Raw genomic sequence first — 15316 nt, forward strand, 5'->3', positions numbered from 1 at the left:
CACCACCAGGTGTCGCTATTGTAACACTCACTGTAACTGATTTGTCTATCCTGAAACTGTAAGAATTTCGTGCAGTGACTGATAGAAAATATTTATTGGAAATTATTAATATTGATTAACCAGAAACATTGTGCTGATTTTAACCCTCTACTCTACTTAATAGGTTGTGCACATATGAAGTTACTAACCCATTCTGAGAATTACTGGGCATTTTGTTCGATCATGGGGTCACTCTACTGTACTGCCCCATGTATATAGAGATTGGAAATAGTGAAGCAGATAGAGCTCCGAGGAATTGTAGGCATAAAGGAGTCTGTATCCGAGGAGCGGGGAATCAGTGTGAACGCCCGGGACCCGGCATCGTGTCATACATGGGGGGCGCTATCATCGCTGAGGATGGGCCCCGCCGCTTCAGAACAAAGATCCATCACAGATGTCTCATGTGTTTTGGCGGGCTCTAGTTTGTATGAATCAGCCAATGGGAAGAAGGGGTGTGGTTTACATGAGCCAATAAGGATGAGACCAGGAGTATAAATATTCTGCTCTTTCCTCTCTTCCCATCACTTCTCCGCTGTGTACGTGTACAGAGGATCATGGCCAGGACCAAGCAGACCGCTCGCATCCCGTCCCACCGCTGCCCCGTCCTCCCCTGCCCGGGCACTCTCTCCTGCTACCCGCCCCACCCAGCCTCCTTTCTCCCCTGGCTCAGCAGCACCTAAACCCCCTTCAGCTGCTGGCGCCCACTCTTTGGAGGATTTTCCTTTGCTTCTTCCCCCAGGTACCATACAGAGGAAGAGGAAAGGAAGGGACAATACATCAGATGAGTGGGGGGCGGAGTCTGGCCGCGGACTGGTATGGCTGTGCGAGTCTGAGCGCTCCTGCCTCGCACCTCCTGAGCACCCTTTTATTCCCACTTTATCTCACCAGGAATGGTGAAAATTGGTCGCTATATACCTGGTGACCCACCTGCGATGCCTAAACAGAAAAGCCAAGCAGCTGTTACGACTTTCTTTGCTAAACGCTGCGACCGGTCTCATGCACGAGCGCTCAAGATGGCGCCTGATCCCACCACACGCTGTAACCCTGAAGAAGAAGGAGGCCAGGACAGCGATTCAGAGGGCGGCAGAGTGGAGGCTATTACGCCAGCCTTCTTCAAATCATTCATGAAGAAGGCTCTAACACAAGCCCTGAAGCCAGTGAGAGCGGACCTGGCGGAAATCAAATCGGAGGTTCGGGCCATCAGCTTTCGCACGGAGGCCCTCGAGTCGGCATGCACGGAGCTCGCCACACACTCTGCTGCACTTGCCACCAGAACCGAAGCCATGGAGACGCATGTCAATAATGCCCTTACCTTGATCGAAGACCAGGAAAATCGCAGTAGGCGGAAAAATATTCGCTTCAAAGGACTTCTGGAATCCTGGGCGCCTGATGCGCTGCCTAAAATTGCCCGTGAGATCTTTGCTGGATTGCTGGGGGACGAGCGCGCTGGCTCCATCGTCATAGAGCGCATTCACAGGGCCCTCCGGCCTCGGCCGAAGCCAGCTGAACCCCCAGGGATGTTATCTGTGGTCTCTTGTCGTTTGTGGATACTGCTGCCATCTTACAAGCTGCGAGGGAAAAGAGACCCATCCACTACGGAGCAGATGACATTTCCCTATATCAGGACATTGCTCCTACTACGCTGATGAAGAGACGCATCATGCGCCCCCCTCCTCGAAAAACTCTGGGAGAAAAACCTGACGTACGCCTGGTTGTTCCCGTTCGGGCTTTCGGTTCTAAAAGGAGGGAAGATGATCACCATTAGGACCCCTGACGACCTGCGGAGCGCCTGGCGAGTCCTGGACATCGTCCCTGTTGAGGTACCATCGTGGATGCCGCTGTCAGATCATGTGCCGCTCCCGCAGCTGCCGAACTTGGGAGAGTGGAAGATGGTCGCTCGCTCCAAGTCTCCGAAGCAGAAGAAGACCCCGGTGAAGACGCCTGCCCCAGAGGGTTGAGATAAGTAACCCCTTCTGACTTTTTTGATGGCCCTCATCTCCAGCCTATATGGATGGCTGACCAGTGACTTTTCCTGATTGATGCTGTAACTAGAACTCTCCTGTTATTTTGTTTTGCCCACCTTGCCTCTGCGTGGAGGATTGAGAGAATTTTAGTGCCCGGGATTGCAGCGTGGATACGAGGACTTCACCCTGTCTCCTCACCCCCCCATCGCCCCCCCTCCCTGACTCTCCTGCCCCATCCCAAATACCTGGTCTGCATTGCTTGAGATGCACCGGGCAGATCCCTGGCATGGAATGCCCTGGCATTCCGAGGAGCCACCGATGAAATCCCACGGACGGGTGACTGCTACTGATCCCTCCTTCATCTAGATCGAGATTTTCCTAGCCCTGAAATTCGGCATGGTGACCTAGTTACTGTCTGGCCCTTTCACTGTTGGTGGCCAACAGAGCTTACTTTATCTCCCTTAGGTGTTATATCTGTACCTCTACTATTACCTTTATCCCCTATTCATTTCGCTTTTCATCATCCATGCATCATTCGTCTCCCTTCCTCTTCTCTACCCTTTGCCCACTTAATTCTACCTCTGCCCCCCCCTTCTCTTCTTCTCGCCTTGCTTTCCATCCTTTCTGAAAGCTGCACCATCCCTTCGCCTTCTTATCCCATCACTCTTACATTCCCATTCTCCTAACTCAATTAGTCCTACCCCCCCTCCCTACCTCCTTCTCCCCTTACCTACCCTATAGTCTGGGAGGCCCATAAAGCCTACATCAGGGGGATCTTCATCGCCTGGGGCTCAAAATTGAAAAAGACATACCAGAAAGAGATAGACACTCTCCTACTTAAAATAGCTAGCTTAGAAAGATTACACAAGACCACATGCACTGGCCCCGTCCAGGATGACCTACGTTCACTCAGGGAACAATTATTGTCACTCCTAAACTATAAATCCTCTAAGGCATATCTTAACTTTAGACACCGCTTGTACACTCATGGTAATAAAGGAGGCAAGCTCATGTCGTCCCTGCTTAAGAAAGCTAAGGCGAAACAGCATATCCACCATGTTAGGGACGAACGGGGCGACTCTTGCACCACAACTGAGGCTATTGCGGTGGCTTTCCAGAAGTTTTACTCTAAATTGTACAATTTAGACGCCACGATAGATTCCTCTACACCTGTAAAACGAAGACCTCACTCATTGAGGACTTGTTACAACACCTCTCCCTGCCTCGTGTGGAGGAGGGGATGGCCGAGAGCCTGTTAGCCCCCATCACTGATGATGAGGTTGGGCGTGTTCTGACCTATTTCCCTCCAGGCAAGAGCCCGGGCCCTGACGGCCTCCCCCTCCAGTACTATACGAGGTACCGAGACGTACTGACCCCCCATTTGACTGAATGGTGCACCTCGCTGTTTGAGGGCTCCCAATTACCTAGGCAATCCTTAGAGGCACACATCTCCCTACTGGCCAAAGAGGGGAAGGATCCGAGTGATTGTGGCAGCTTTTGCCCGATTTCACTATTAAATATGGATCTTAACCCCTTAAGGACCCAGCCATTTTACACCTTAGGACCTGGCCATTTTTTGCACATCTGACCACTGTCACTTTAAACATTAATAACTCTGGAATGCTTTTAGTTATCATTCTGATTCCGAGATTGTTTTTTCGTGACATATTCTACTTTAACATAGTGGTAAAATTTTATGGTAACTTGCATCCTTTCTTGGTGAAAAATCCCAAAATTTCAGCAAGTTCAGCAGCAATTTTCCAATTTTTCACAAAATTTCCAAAATCACAATTTTTCAGGGACCAGTTCAGGTTTGAAGTGGATTTGAAGGGTCTTCATCTTAGAAATACCCCACAAATGACCCCATTATAAAAACTGCACCCCCAAAGTATTCAAAATGACATTCAGTCAGCATTTTAACCCTTTAGGTGTTTCACAGGAATAGCAGCAAAGTGAAGGAGAAAATTCACAATCTTCATTTTTTACACTCGCATGTTCTTGTAGACCCAATTTTTGAATTTTTACAAGGGGTAAAAGGAGAAAATGTATTCTTATATTTGTAGCCCAATTTCTCTCGAGTAAGCACATACCTCATATGTCTATGTAAAGTGTTCGGCGGGCACAGTAGAGGGCTCAGAAGGGAAGGAGCGACAAGGGGATTTTGGAGCGTACGTTTTTCTGAAATGGTTTTTGGGGGGCATGTTGCAGTTAGGAAGCCCCTATGGTGCTAGAACAGGAAAAAAAAAACACATGGCATACCATTTTGGAAACTATACTCCTTGAGGAACGTAACAAGGAATAAAGTGTGCCTTAATACCCCACAGGTGTTTCATGACTTTTGCATATGTAAAAAAAAATAAAAAAAATGTCAATAAAATGTGTGTTTACCCCCAAATTTCACATTTTTGCAAGGGTTAATAGCAGAAAATACCCCCAAAATTTGTAACCCCATCTCTTCCGAGTATGAAGGTACCCCATAAGTTGACCTGAAGCGCACTATGGACGAACTACAATGCTCAGAAGAGAAGGAGTCATATTTGGCTTTTTGAGAGCAAATTTTGCTCGGGGGCATGTCGCATTTAGGAAGCCCCTATGGTGCCAGGACAGCAAAAAATACCCACATTCCATACCATTTTGGAAACTAGACCCCTGGAGGAACGTAACAAGGAATAAAGTGAGCCTTAATACCCCACAGGTGTTTCACGACTTTTGCATATGTAAAAAAAAAATAAAAAAAATGTCAATAAAATGTGTGTTTACCCCCAAATTTCACATTTTTGCAAGGGTTAATAGCAGAAAATACCCCCAAAATTTGTAACCCCATCTCTTCCGAGTATGAAGGTACCCCATAAGTTGACTTGAAGCGCACTACGGGCGAACTACAATGCACACAAGAGAAGGAGTCATATTTAGCTTTTTGAGAGCAAATTTTGCTCGGGGGGGGCTTGTCACATTTAGGAAGCCCCAATGGTGCTAGAACAGCAAAATAACCCCCACATGGCATACCATTTTGGAAACTAGACCCCTTGAGGAACGTAACAAGGGGTACAGTGAGCATTTACCCCCCACTGGTGTCTGTCAGATCTTTGGAACAGTGGGCTGTGCAACATTTTTAATTTGTGCAGCCCACTGTTCCAAAGATCTGTCAGACACCAGTGGGGTGTAAATTCTCACTGCACCCCTCATTACATTCCGTGAGGGGTGTAGTTTCCGAAATGGGGTCACATGTGTTTTTTTTTTTTTTTTTTGCGTTAGTCAAAACCACTGTAACAGTCAGCCACCCCTGTGCAAATCACCTCAAATGTACATGGTGCACTCTCCCTTCTGAGCCTTGTTGTGCGCCCCCAGAGCACTTTGCGCCCACATATGGGGTATCTCCATAGTCGGGAGAAGTTGCATTACAAATTTTGGGGGGCTTTTTTCCCTTTTACCTCTTGTCAAATTGAAAAGTATAGGGCAACACCAGCATGTTAGTGTAAAAAAAAATATTTTTTTTACACTAACATGCTGGTGTAGACCCCAACTTCACCTTTTCATAAGGGGTGAAAGGAGAAAAAGCCCCCCAAAATTTGTAAGGCAATTTCTCCCGAGTACGGCGATACCCCATATGTGACCCTAAACTGTTGCCTTGAAATACAACAGGGCTCCGAAGTGAGAGCGCCATGCGCATTTGAGGCCTGAATTAGGGATTTGCATAGGGGTGGACATTGGGAATCACTGGCGTAGAATACCCCTAACAGGGTGCCTCCAGCTGTTGCAAAACTCCCAGCATGCTTGGACAGTCAACGGCTGTCCGGCAATACTGAGAGTTGTTGTTTTGCAACAGCTGGAGGCTCCATTTTGAAAACAGTGGCGTACCAGACATTTTTCATTTTTATTGGGGAGGGGGGCTGTGTAGGGGTATGTGTATATGTAGTGTTTTTTACTTTTTATTTTATTTTGTGTTTAGTGTAGTGTAGTGTTTTTAGGGTACAGTCACACGGGCAGGGGGGGTTACAGCGATTTTCCCGCTGCGAGTTTGAGCTGCGGCGCAAAATTTGCTGCATCGCAAACTTGCAGCCTGATACTCACTGTAAGCCCCCTGCCCATGTGAATGTACCCTGTACATTCACAAGGTGGGGACCTCCAGCTGTTGCAAAACTACAACTCCCAGCATGCACAGTCTATCAGTGCATGCTGGTAGTTATAGTTTTGCAACAGCTGGAGGCACACGGGTTGGGAAACACTGAGTTAAGAAACAGACAATGTTTCCCAACCAGTGTGCCTCCAGTTGTTGCAAAACCACAACTCCCAAACATTCTCAGGCATGCTGGGAGTAGTAGTTCGGCAACATCTTTAGAGCCAGATGTTGCCGAACTACAACTCCCAGCATGCTTGGAGTTGTAGTTTGCAACATCTGGAGGACTACAGTTTGCAGACCACTAATACAGTGGTTCCCAATCTGTGCCCTTCCAGATGTTGCAAAACTTCAACTCCCAGTATGCCAAAACTGTCCAGGCATGCTGGGAGTTGTAGTTCTGCAACATCTGAAGGGCCAGATGTTACAGAACTACAACTCCCAGCATGCCTGGACAGTAAGGGCATGCTGAGGATGTGTAGTTTTGCAACATCTGGAAGGGCACAGTGGTCTCCAAACTGTGGACCTCCAGATGTTGCAAAACTGCAACTCCCAGCATGCCCAGATGCCAAGGGCTGTCTGGGCATGCTGGGAGTTGTAGTATATAGGGTCCCATTACAGCAATGCATGTCGCTTTACGGTGACGTGCATTGCTGTAGAGGGCCCGACCGCGGCTGAAGATCTACTCACCTGTCGCCGCCATCTTCCTTGCCGGGATCCGTGTCTTCAGGGACGAGGTAAGTACCGGGGCCGGTCCCCAGCACTCCCCAGTCCCCCGCCGCGTCCTCCGGTCTTCCTCCCGTCCTCTCCGGACTTCAAGGGGCCGGGCAGGACGGGAGGAAGTAACCGCTCCCCCCCCCCTCCCCCTGTGATTGGTCGGTTAACTAACCGAAGAATTGCAGGGGATCGGAGGAGGTGGCAGGCTTGCCACCTCGCTCCTAGGCTTCAGCATGGTCCTGGCTGTCTGTGACAGCCGGGATCATGCGAAATTACCGGGCGGTCGGGTCCCAGAGACCTGATCAGCCCGGTATCACCGCAAATCGCAAGGGCTAATCCCAAGGGCTAATCGCAAACCTACATGGCCCCCCTCGGCGTTTGCCCTGGATCCCTGCTGAAGGATTTCAGCAGGGATCCGCTTCCGATCTCCGCCGGGTGAGCAGCGGAGACCAGGAAAAGACATGACGTATGCATACGTCATGGGTCCTTAACCCCTTAAGGACCGAGCCCTTTTTCACCTTAAGGACCGGAGCGTTTTTTGCAATTCTGACCACTGTTACTTTAAACATTAATAACTCTGGAATGCTTTTAGTTATCATTCTGATTCCGAGATTGTTTTTTCGTGACATATTCTACTTTAACTTAGTGGTAAAATTTTATTGTAACTTCCATCCTTTCTTGGTGAAAAATCCCCAAATTTGATGAAAAAAATGAAAATTTTGCATTTTTCTAACTTTGAAGCTCTCTGCTTGTAAGGAAAATGGATATTCAAAATATTTTTTTTTGGGATTCACATATACAATATGTCTACTTTATGTTTGCATCATAAAATTTATGAGTTTTTACTTTTGGAAGACACCAGAGGGCTTCAAAGTTCAGCAGCAATTTGGAAATTTTTCACAAAATTTTCAAACTCGCTATTTTTCATGGACCAGTTCAGTTTTGAAGTGGATTTGAAGGGTCTTCATATTAGAAATACCCCATAAAAGACCCCATTATAAAAACTACACCCCCCAAAGTAATCAAAATGACATTCAGTAAGTGTATTAACCCTTTAGGTGTTTCACAGGAATAGCAGCAAAGTGAAGGAGAAAATTCAAAATCTTCATTTTTTACACTCGCATGTTCTTGTAGACCCAATTTTTGAATTTTTGCAAGGGGTAAAAAGGAGAAAATTTTTACTTGTATTTGAAACCCAATTTCTCTCGAGTAAGCACATACCTCATATGTCTATGTTAATTGTTCGGCGGGCGCAGTAGAGGGCTCAGAAGGGAAGGAGCGACAAATGGTTTTTGGGGGGCATGTCACCTTTAGGAAGCCCCTATGGTGCCAGGACAGCAAAAAAACACACATGGCATACCATTTTGAAAACTAGACTCCTCGGGGAACGTAACAAGGGGTTAAGTGAACCTTAATACCCCACAGGTTTTTCACGACTTTTGCATATGTAAAAAAAAATTTTTTTTTTACCTAAAATGCTTAGTTTCCCAAAAATATTACATTTTTAAAAAGTGTAATAGCAGAAAATACCCCCCAAAATTTGAATCACAATTTCTCCCGATTCAGAAAACACCCCATATGGGCGTGAAAATTGCTCTGCTGGCGCACTACAGGTCTCAGAAGAGAAGGAGTCACATTTGGCTTTTTGAAAGCAAATTTTACTCTGGGGGCATGCCGCATTTAGGAAGCCCCTATGGTGCCAGGACAGCAAAGAAAAACACATGGCATACCATTTTGGAAACTAGACCCCTCGGGGAACGTAACAAGGGGTTAAGTGAACCTTTATACCCCACAGGTGTTTCATGACTTTTGTATATGTAAAAAAAATAATTTTTTTTTTACCTAAAAGCGTTAATTTTCAACGTAAATTTGTTTTCCCTTAGTCCTAACAGCAGCACAAGTGGTGAAGTGGGGTGTTCTGCCCCTGTGAAGCTGGCAGGACGGTGGAATTTTTAATTCCGCCCAAGCAATTTAAATTAATTAGCCCCCCCCCCCCCCATAAAAGGCCTCCTCCCCTAGGCCATCTCGCTTAATAACAAGTAACAAAAAAGTTTAGGGTGGGAAATTTGTGTGCTGCTGTTAGGACTAAGGGAAAACAAATTTACGTTAAAAATTAACGCTTCCCTTACGTCCTAACCAGCAGCACAAGTGGGGACTTAGCGAGTAACAACACAAATAGGGAGGGACTACGGCAGAGTGGCACTTAGGATTGACTGCCCAAAGGCCAACTCTTCCGATCGTTTGGCATTAACCCTGTAATGACTCAAAAAAGTATTGTGGGTGCTCCAAGAAGCAGCAGCACAAATCTGTTCCAGAGGAACAGACCTTTTCTCAGCAAAGGAAGTAGAGACTGCCCTAGTGGAATGGGCAGTGACAAAGGCAGGAGGAGTTAGCTCCTGGACTATGAAGGTCTCTCGGATTGCCTCCTTAATCCACCTACTTAGGGTAGGTTTAGAGGCTTTCAAGCCCTTGTTCTTTCCAGAAAAAGAAACAAGGAGGTGTTCCGACTTCCTGAATTCTCCAGTTCTTGAGATATAGACTCTGAGAGCTCTAGAGATGTCCAGAGTGTGGTCAACCGCTTCTTCAGGAGAGGATGGATTAGGCAGTAGAACTGGAAGAGAAATAACCTGGTTGGTATTGGAGAAAGTCGGAACCTTAGGAAGGAAGGTAGGTAAAAACCTCAACAGGACTCTGTCCTGTAGAAAAACAGTATAAGGCTCGAAAGCCGAAAGGGCCTGAAGCTCACCCACTCTCTTGGCTGAGGTTATGGCCAATAAAAAAGTGACTTTAAGGGATAAATACCTAAAGTCTACTTCTTCCAGAGGTTCAAAGGGGGGAGAGCATAACCCCCTGAGAACAGTGGTTAAATCCCAACTGGGAATAGGTCTGAGAACTGTAGGTTTAAGTCTTTCAGCCCCTTTGAGGAATCTTCTAACTAGGGATTCTTGTGATAGAGACCTGCCTAGGAAGGCAGAGAGTGCTGCGACCTGAACCTTTAAGGTGGATGGGCTAAGACTCTTGTCAAGGCCATCCTGGAGAAAACGCAGTATTGCAGAAAGAGGAGGATCTGAGGTAACTACCTCTTTCGTTGCACACCATTGAAGGAAAATCTTCTTTATCCTGGAGTAAACCTTGTTTGTAGACTCTGCTCTAGAGTGTGCAATAGTTCTCAAGACCTCTGCAGGAAGCCCACTCCTTAGTAGGGTCCTGTCAATCTCCAGGCTGTCAGATTGAGTCTCCTCAGATCTAGGCAGGAGCCTGTGTTGTGAGACACAAGGTTCTGCACGTGGGGAAGCCTCCAATAACACCCCTGACTCATCCTCATGAGTTGGGTGAACCAAGACCTCTTCGGCCAGAATGGGATGATGGCAATCACTGAGGTCTGGTCTTGCCTGACTTTCATCAATACCCTGGGTATCATGGAAAGTGGAGGGAATATGTAGGCCAGCCTGAACCTCCATGGGATGGACAGAGCGTCTATCGCCACCGGATTGTCCTCCTTGTAAAGGGAACAAAACTTGCTCACTTTGGCATTCAGCCGGGTTGCCATGAGGTCTATTTCTGGTGTACCCCACTTCAGGGTTATCCTCCTGAAGATCTTCTCGTTGAGAGACCATTCTCCCTGGACTGCAAGCCTGCGACTTAGACGATCTGCCACTACGTTGAGATCCCCCTTGATGTGGACTGCAACAAGGTGGGATAGGTTGAGCTCTGCCCACGATAGAATAAGTCCGGTCTCCCTGAGGAGCACTTGGGACTTTGTGCCACCCTGTCTGTTGATATAAGCCACTACAGTGGTGTTGTCTGACCGGACTCTTATTGCTTTCCCTAAGATATGGGGAGCAAAGTGGAGGAGCGCAAGACGAACTGCTCTCAGTTCTCTCATGTTGGATGAGAGTAACCTTTCCTGAGGGGTCCAGGTACCCTGAACCGGATGGTCGTCCAGATGGGCTCCCCACCCTAGAAGGGAGGCGTCCGTGGTCAGAGTGATCCACAGAGGTTGAATCAAGGACTTCCCATCTGTCAGGTTTGTCCACCACCTGAGAGCGGCACGGACTTCGGACGACAGGGTGCATTTTTTGTCCAACCCACTGGGGTTGCAATTCCAGGCAGTCAAGACCTGATCTTGGAGAGGTCGGAGGTGCCACAGGGCCCAGGGGACTGCTTCTGCAGACGCTGACATGTGGCCCAACATCTTCATTAGAGTTCTGATGGGCACTCTGCGAGGTACCGACAAAAACTCTGCGGCTCTTATGACGCGCTCTCTCCTTTCTGGGGTGAGAGACAGCGTCATCCGAGAGGAGTCTAGGACAAACCCCAGGAACCTTCTTGAGGTAGATGGAATGATCTCGGATTTTTCCCAATTTATGAGCCACCCTAGGTGTTGAAGAAAATCCAGGGTCAGTTGAAGATGAGCTTGAAGAATGTCTAGAGTTGCGGCTTTTAAAAGCCAGTCGTCTAGATAAGGAACAATCTCTAGGCCTTTTAGTCTTAGAGCAGAGACAACTGGAGCCACCACCTTTGTGAAGGTGTGGGGAGCGGAGGTAATGCCGAACGGTAGAACAGCAAATTGGAAATGCCTTACCATACCTTTTATGGTGATGGCGATTCTTAAGAACTTCCTGTGGGCAGGAAATATAGGGACATGAAGGTATGCATCCTTCAAGTCTATAGTGACCATGAGATCTTGTGGGTTCAGGATACTGACCACCGAGCGAATGGTTTCCATTCTGAACCGCCTTTTCCTTATAAATCGGTTTAGGTAGCGCAGGTCTATTATCATGCGCCAGTCGCCATTTGGTTTGGGAACCAAAAATATTGGGGAGTAGACGCCAGATCCTCTTTGATCTGGGGGAACTTCTTCCAAAGCTTGCTTTTCCAAGTATTGGAGAACTGAGGTTTCTATGACAGCCTGTTTTAGCTGAGGAAGTAACTTTGTTAAGACAAACTTCCTTGGGGGAGGGGAGGTAAATTCTATCCTGTACCCCGACTGAATAACCTTCAGAACCCAGGGATCCTGGATTTCTTGCATCCAGGTTGTAAGGAATAAACTTAAACGTCCTCCTACTGGAGGAGGATGGGCAGATAGATTCTCTGCAACAAACACTTGAGGGGAAGGGAGAGGGAAAACGTTGGTGGATGTCAGTGGAGAGTCATAGCTCGGCCTTCCGGTCTTTACCGCGGCCGCGACCTCCACCACGTTTTTGAAAGGACTGACGTCTCTGGGATCTAGGAGGGCCCTGGGACTTCCCCCCTCTTGCTCTACCTTTACCCCGAAAGGCCTGAACAGGAAGGCACCTGCCTTTTTTGTCAGCATAACCTTCCATTATGCGATCCAGCTCAGAACCAAATAGCCAAGTAGGCTCGAAAGGCATCCCACACAAGTTAAACTTGGAGGTGTTGTCCGCTACCCAAGGGCGTAACCACAAGGGACGTCTGCTAGCAGAAGCGAGTGCCATGGACTTGGCAGCTAGCTTAAGGTTTTGCTGGGAGGCCTCGCAGAGGAAGTCTATACCAAGGAGGAGTGTCTTGAAGCTGTCCAAGATGTCTTTCCTGGGGACATTGTTGTCAATCTCAGTCTGTATGCGCTCCACACGCTCCTTCACGAAGTCAGACACTTCTCCCGAGGCAATAGCCACAGAGGCAGACGCTGATGCTGCCGAATATGTCCGTCTGAGAAGGGAATCCACCTTCCTATCAAGCGGGTCCTGGAGGTTGCTTCCATCATCCGCGGGAACCAAGACTCTCTTGGACAGTTTATTTACTGCCATATCAACCTTAGGAGGTGGCATCCAGGAATCAGATTCCGCGTCCGAGAGAGGGTACATCAATTTGAAGGTACGAGTAACAAGCGCAGGTTTATCTGGGTGCTTCCACTCAGCCTTCATCATCTTTTTGCGTGCATCATTCACCTTGAAAACCCAAGGTTCTCTAGAGGTGGATGCAGAGGCTTCCCCTTGGTCAACATCCTGGTCCCTTGACCGGATGGACCTAAGTAATCTCTGCGTCTTTTCCGCAGGGAAAAGAGGCGGAAACATCTTCACCTCAACAGGCTGTTCAGACTGTACAGATGACCTCTGGTCCAATACATCGACCGACATAACGGATTCTTCCGCCACAGAAGGAGGAGTGGATTCAGTTCTAGCTCTTTTGGGAACAAGAGCACTCTTAATTTCAGATATGGAATTTCCCATAAACTCCTTCATCCAGATGAACATGTCCTGGACAGTAGGTTCAGCTGGATTAGAGGGTGGACGGCAACCGGGACACCTGTTATATTCGTAAGCGTCCGGAAGCGGAGTGCCGCAATTGGCGCAAGTTAGATGGCGTTTTTTTGGCGCTAGCCTTACGACCACCAGAGTGTGGGTCACTAGAGGAAGGAGTAGACATGACTCTGGAAAGAAAGAAAATAAGTTAGGGATAATAAATAAAATTATTATCGCCCTAACGCCAAATAGAGAGGGAGAGATACCTATAATGCAGATAGGAGCTCTAACCACTAATGCTAGGCTTGTAAATAGGACTAGCTATGATGGCAGCAGAGACTGAATGAAGGTCTCAGCTGTCTTTATATGGGAAGGGGCCCGGAAGCCCTGCCCCCTTCAGAGAAAGACCAGCCTGCAATAGGCTGAAACACCCGGAAGGGAATTTTAATAAAAATTATCCACTGAGCCCTTCCCTAACTAGGAAAGGGCTCACGCCTGAATTTTCACCTAAATATAAAACTTAAAAGGCAGCGCAAAGCGCTGAAGAAAGTGAGGCCGGGACCGGAAGTCGTCAGATGACGTACTTCCGGTCCACGGCTCGCACAGTGTAATGGAGGCGAGCGTGCGCCGGGACACGTGGGACGCCAGGCGGGTAAGAAAAAACCTGCGGCGGCATCCCTAATGCTATGAGGGATCACCGGATCCCTATAGCAACATAAAATAGTCAAAACAAATAGTTTTAAGATAAACCAGGCCGGAGGCCCAGATAATATAAAAAGAAAAAAACAGGGGGCAGTTGAAAAAGGTACTGCGCCCCAAAAATATCTCCCCAATACAGGGGAGACATCCAGGCAGGCTCCAAAGGAGCCTGCACCGTCCTGCTGTCCTTACACAGGACAGAAAAAAAGCAAGATGGCCTAGGGGAGGAGGCCTTTTATGGGGGGGGCTAATTAATTTAAATTGCTTGGGCGGAATTAAAAATCCCACCGTCCTGCCAGCTTCACAGGGGCAGAACACCCCACTTCACCACTTGTGCTGCTGTTTAGGACGTAAGGGAATGCTTGTTTTCCCAAATATTTAACATTTTTAAAAAGGGTAATAGCAGAAAATATCCCCCAAAATTTGAAGCCCAATTTCTCCCGAGTACGGCGATACCCCATATGTGTCCCTAAACTGTTGCCTTGAAATACGACAGGGCTCCAAAGTGAGAGCGCCATGCGCATTTGAGGCCTAAATTAGGGATTGCATAGGGGTGGACATAGGGGAATTCTACGCCAGTGATTCCCAAACAGGGTGCCTCCAGCTGTTGTAAAACTCCCAGCATGCCTGGACAGTCAGTGGCTATCTGGCAATACTGGGAGTAGTTGTTTTGCAACAGCTGGAGGCTCCGTTCTGGAAACAGTGGCGTACCAGACGTTTTTCATTTTTATTGGGGAGGGGAGGGGGGCTGTGTAGGGGTATGTGTATATGTAGTGTTTTTTACTTTTTATTTTATTGTGTGTTAGTGTAGTGTTTTTAGGGTACAGTCACATGGGCGGGGGTTCACAGTAGTTTCTCGCTGGCAGTTTGAGCAGCGGCAGAAAATTTGCTGCAGCTCAAACTTGCAGCCGGATACTTACTGTAATCCTCCGCCCATGTGAGTGTACCCCGTACGTTCATATTGGGGGGGGGGGGGGGGGAACATCCAGCTGTTGCAAAACTACAACTCCCAGCATGTACGGTCTATCAGTGCATGCTGGGAGTTGTAGTTTTGCAACCGCTGGAGGCTCCGTTTTGGAAACAGTGACGTACCAGACGTTTTTCATTTTTATTGGGGAGGGGGGCTGTGTAGGGGTATGTGTATATGTAGTGTTTTTTACTTTTTATTTTATTTTGTGTTAGTGTAGTGTAGTGATTTAGGGTACAGTCGCACGGGCGGGGGGTTCACAGTAGTTTCTCGCTGGCAGTTTGAGCAGCGGCAGAAAATTTGCTGCAGCTCAAACTTGCAGCCGGATACTTACTGTAATCCTCCGCCCATGTGAGTGTACCCCGTACGTTCATATTGGGGGGGGGGGAACATCCAGCTGTTGCAAAACTACAACTCCCAGCATGTACGGTCTATCAGTGCATGCTGGGAGTTGTAGTTTTGCAACAGCTGGAGACACACAGGTTGTGAAACACCGAGTTTGGTAACAAACTCAGTGTTTTGCAACCAGTGTGCCTTCAGCTGTTGCAAAAGCTACAACCCCCAGCATGTACGGACAGCGGAAGGGCATGCTGGGTCTTGTAGTTAT

This window comes from Hyla sarda, unplaced genomic scaffold (genome assembly GCF_029499605.1).
Source record: "Hyla sarda isolate aHylSar1 unplaced genomic scaffold, aHylSar1.hap1 scaffold_88, whole genome shotgun sequence".
Taxonomy (NCBI): Eukaryota; Metazoa; Chordata; class Amphibia; order Anura; family Hylidae; genus Hyla; species Hyla sarda.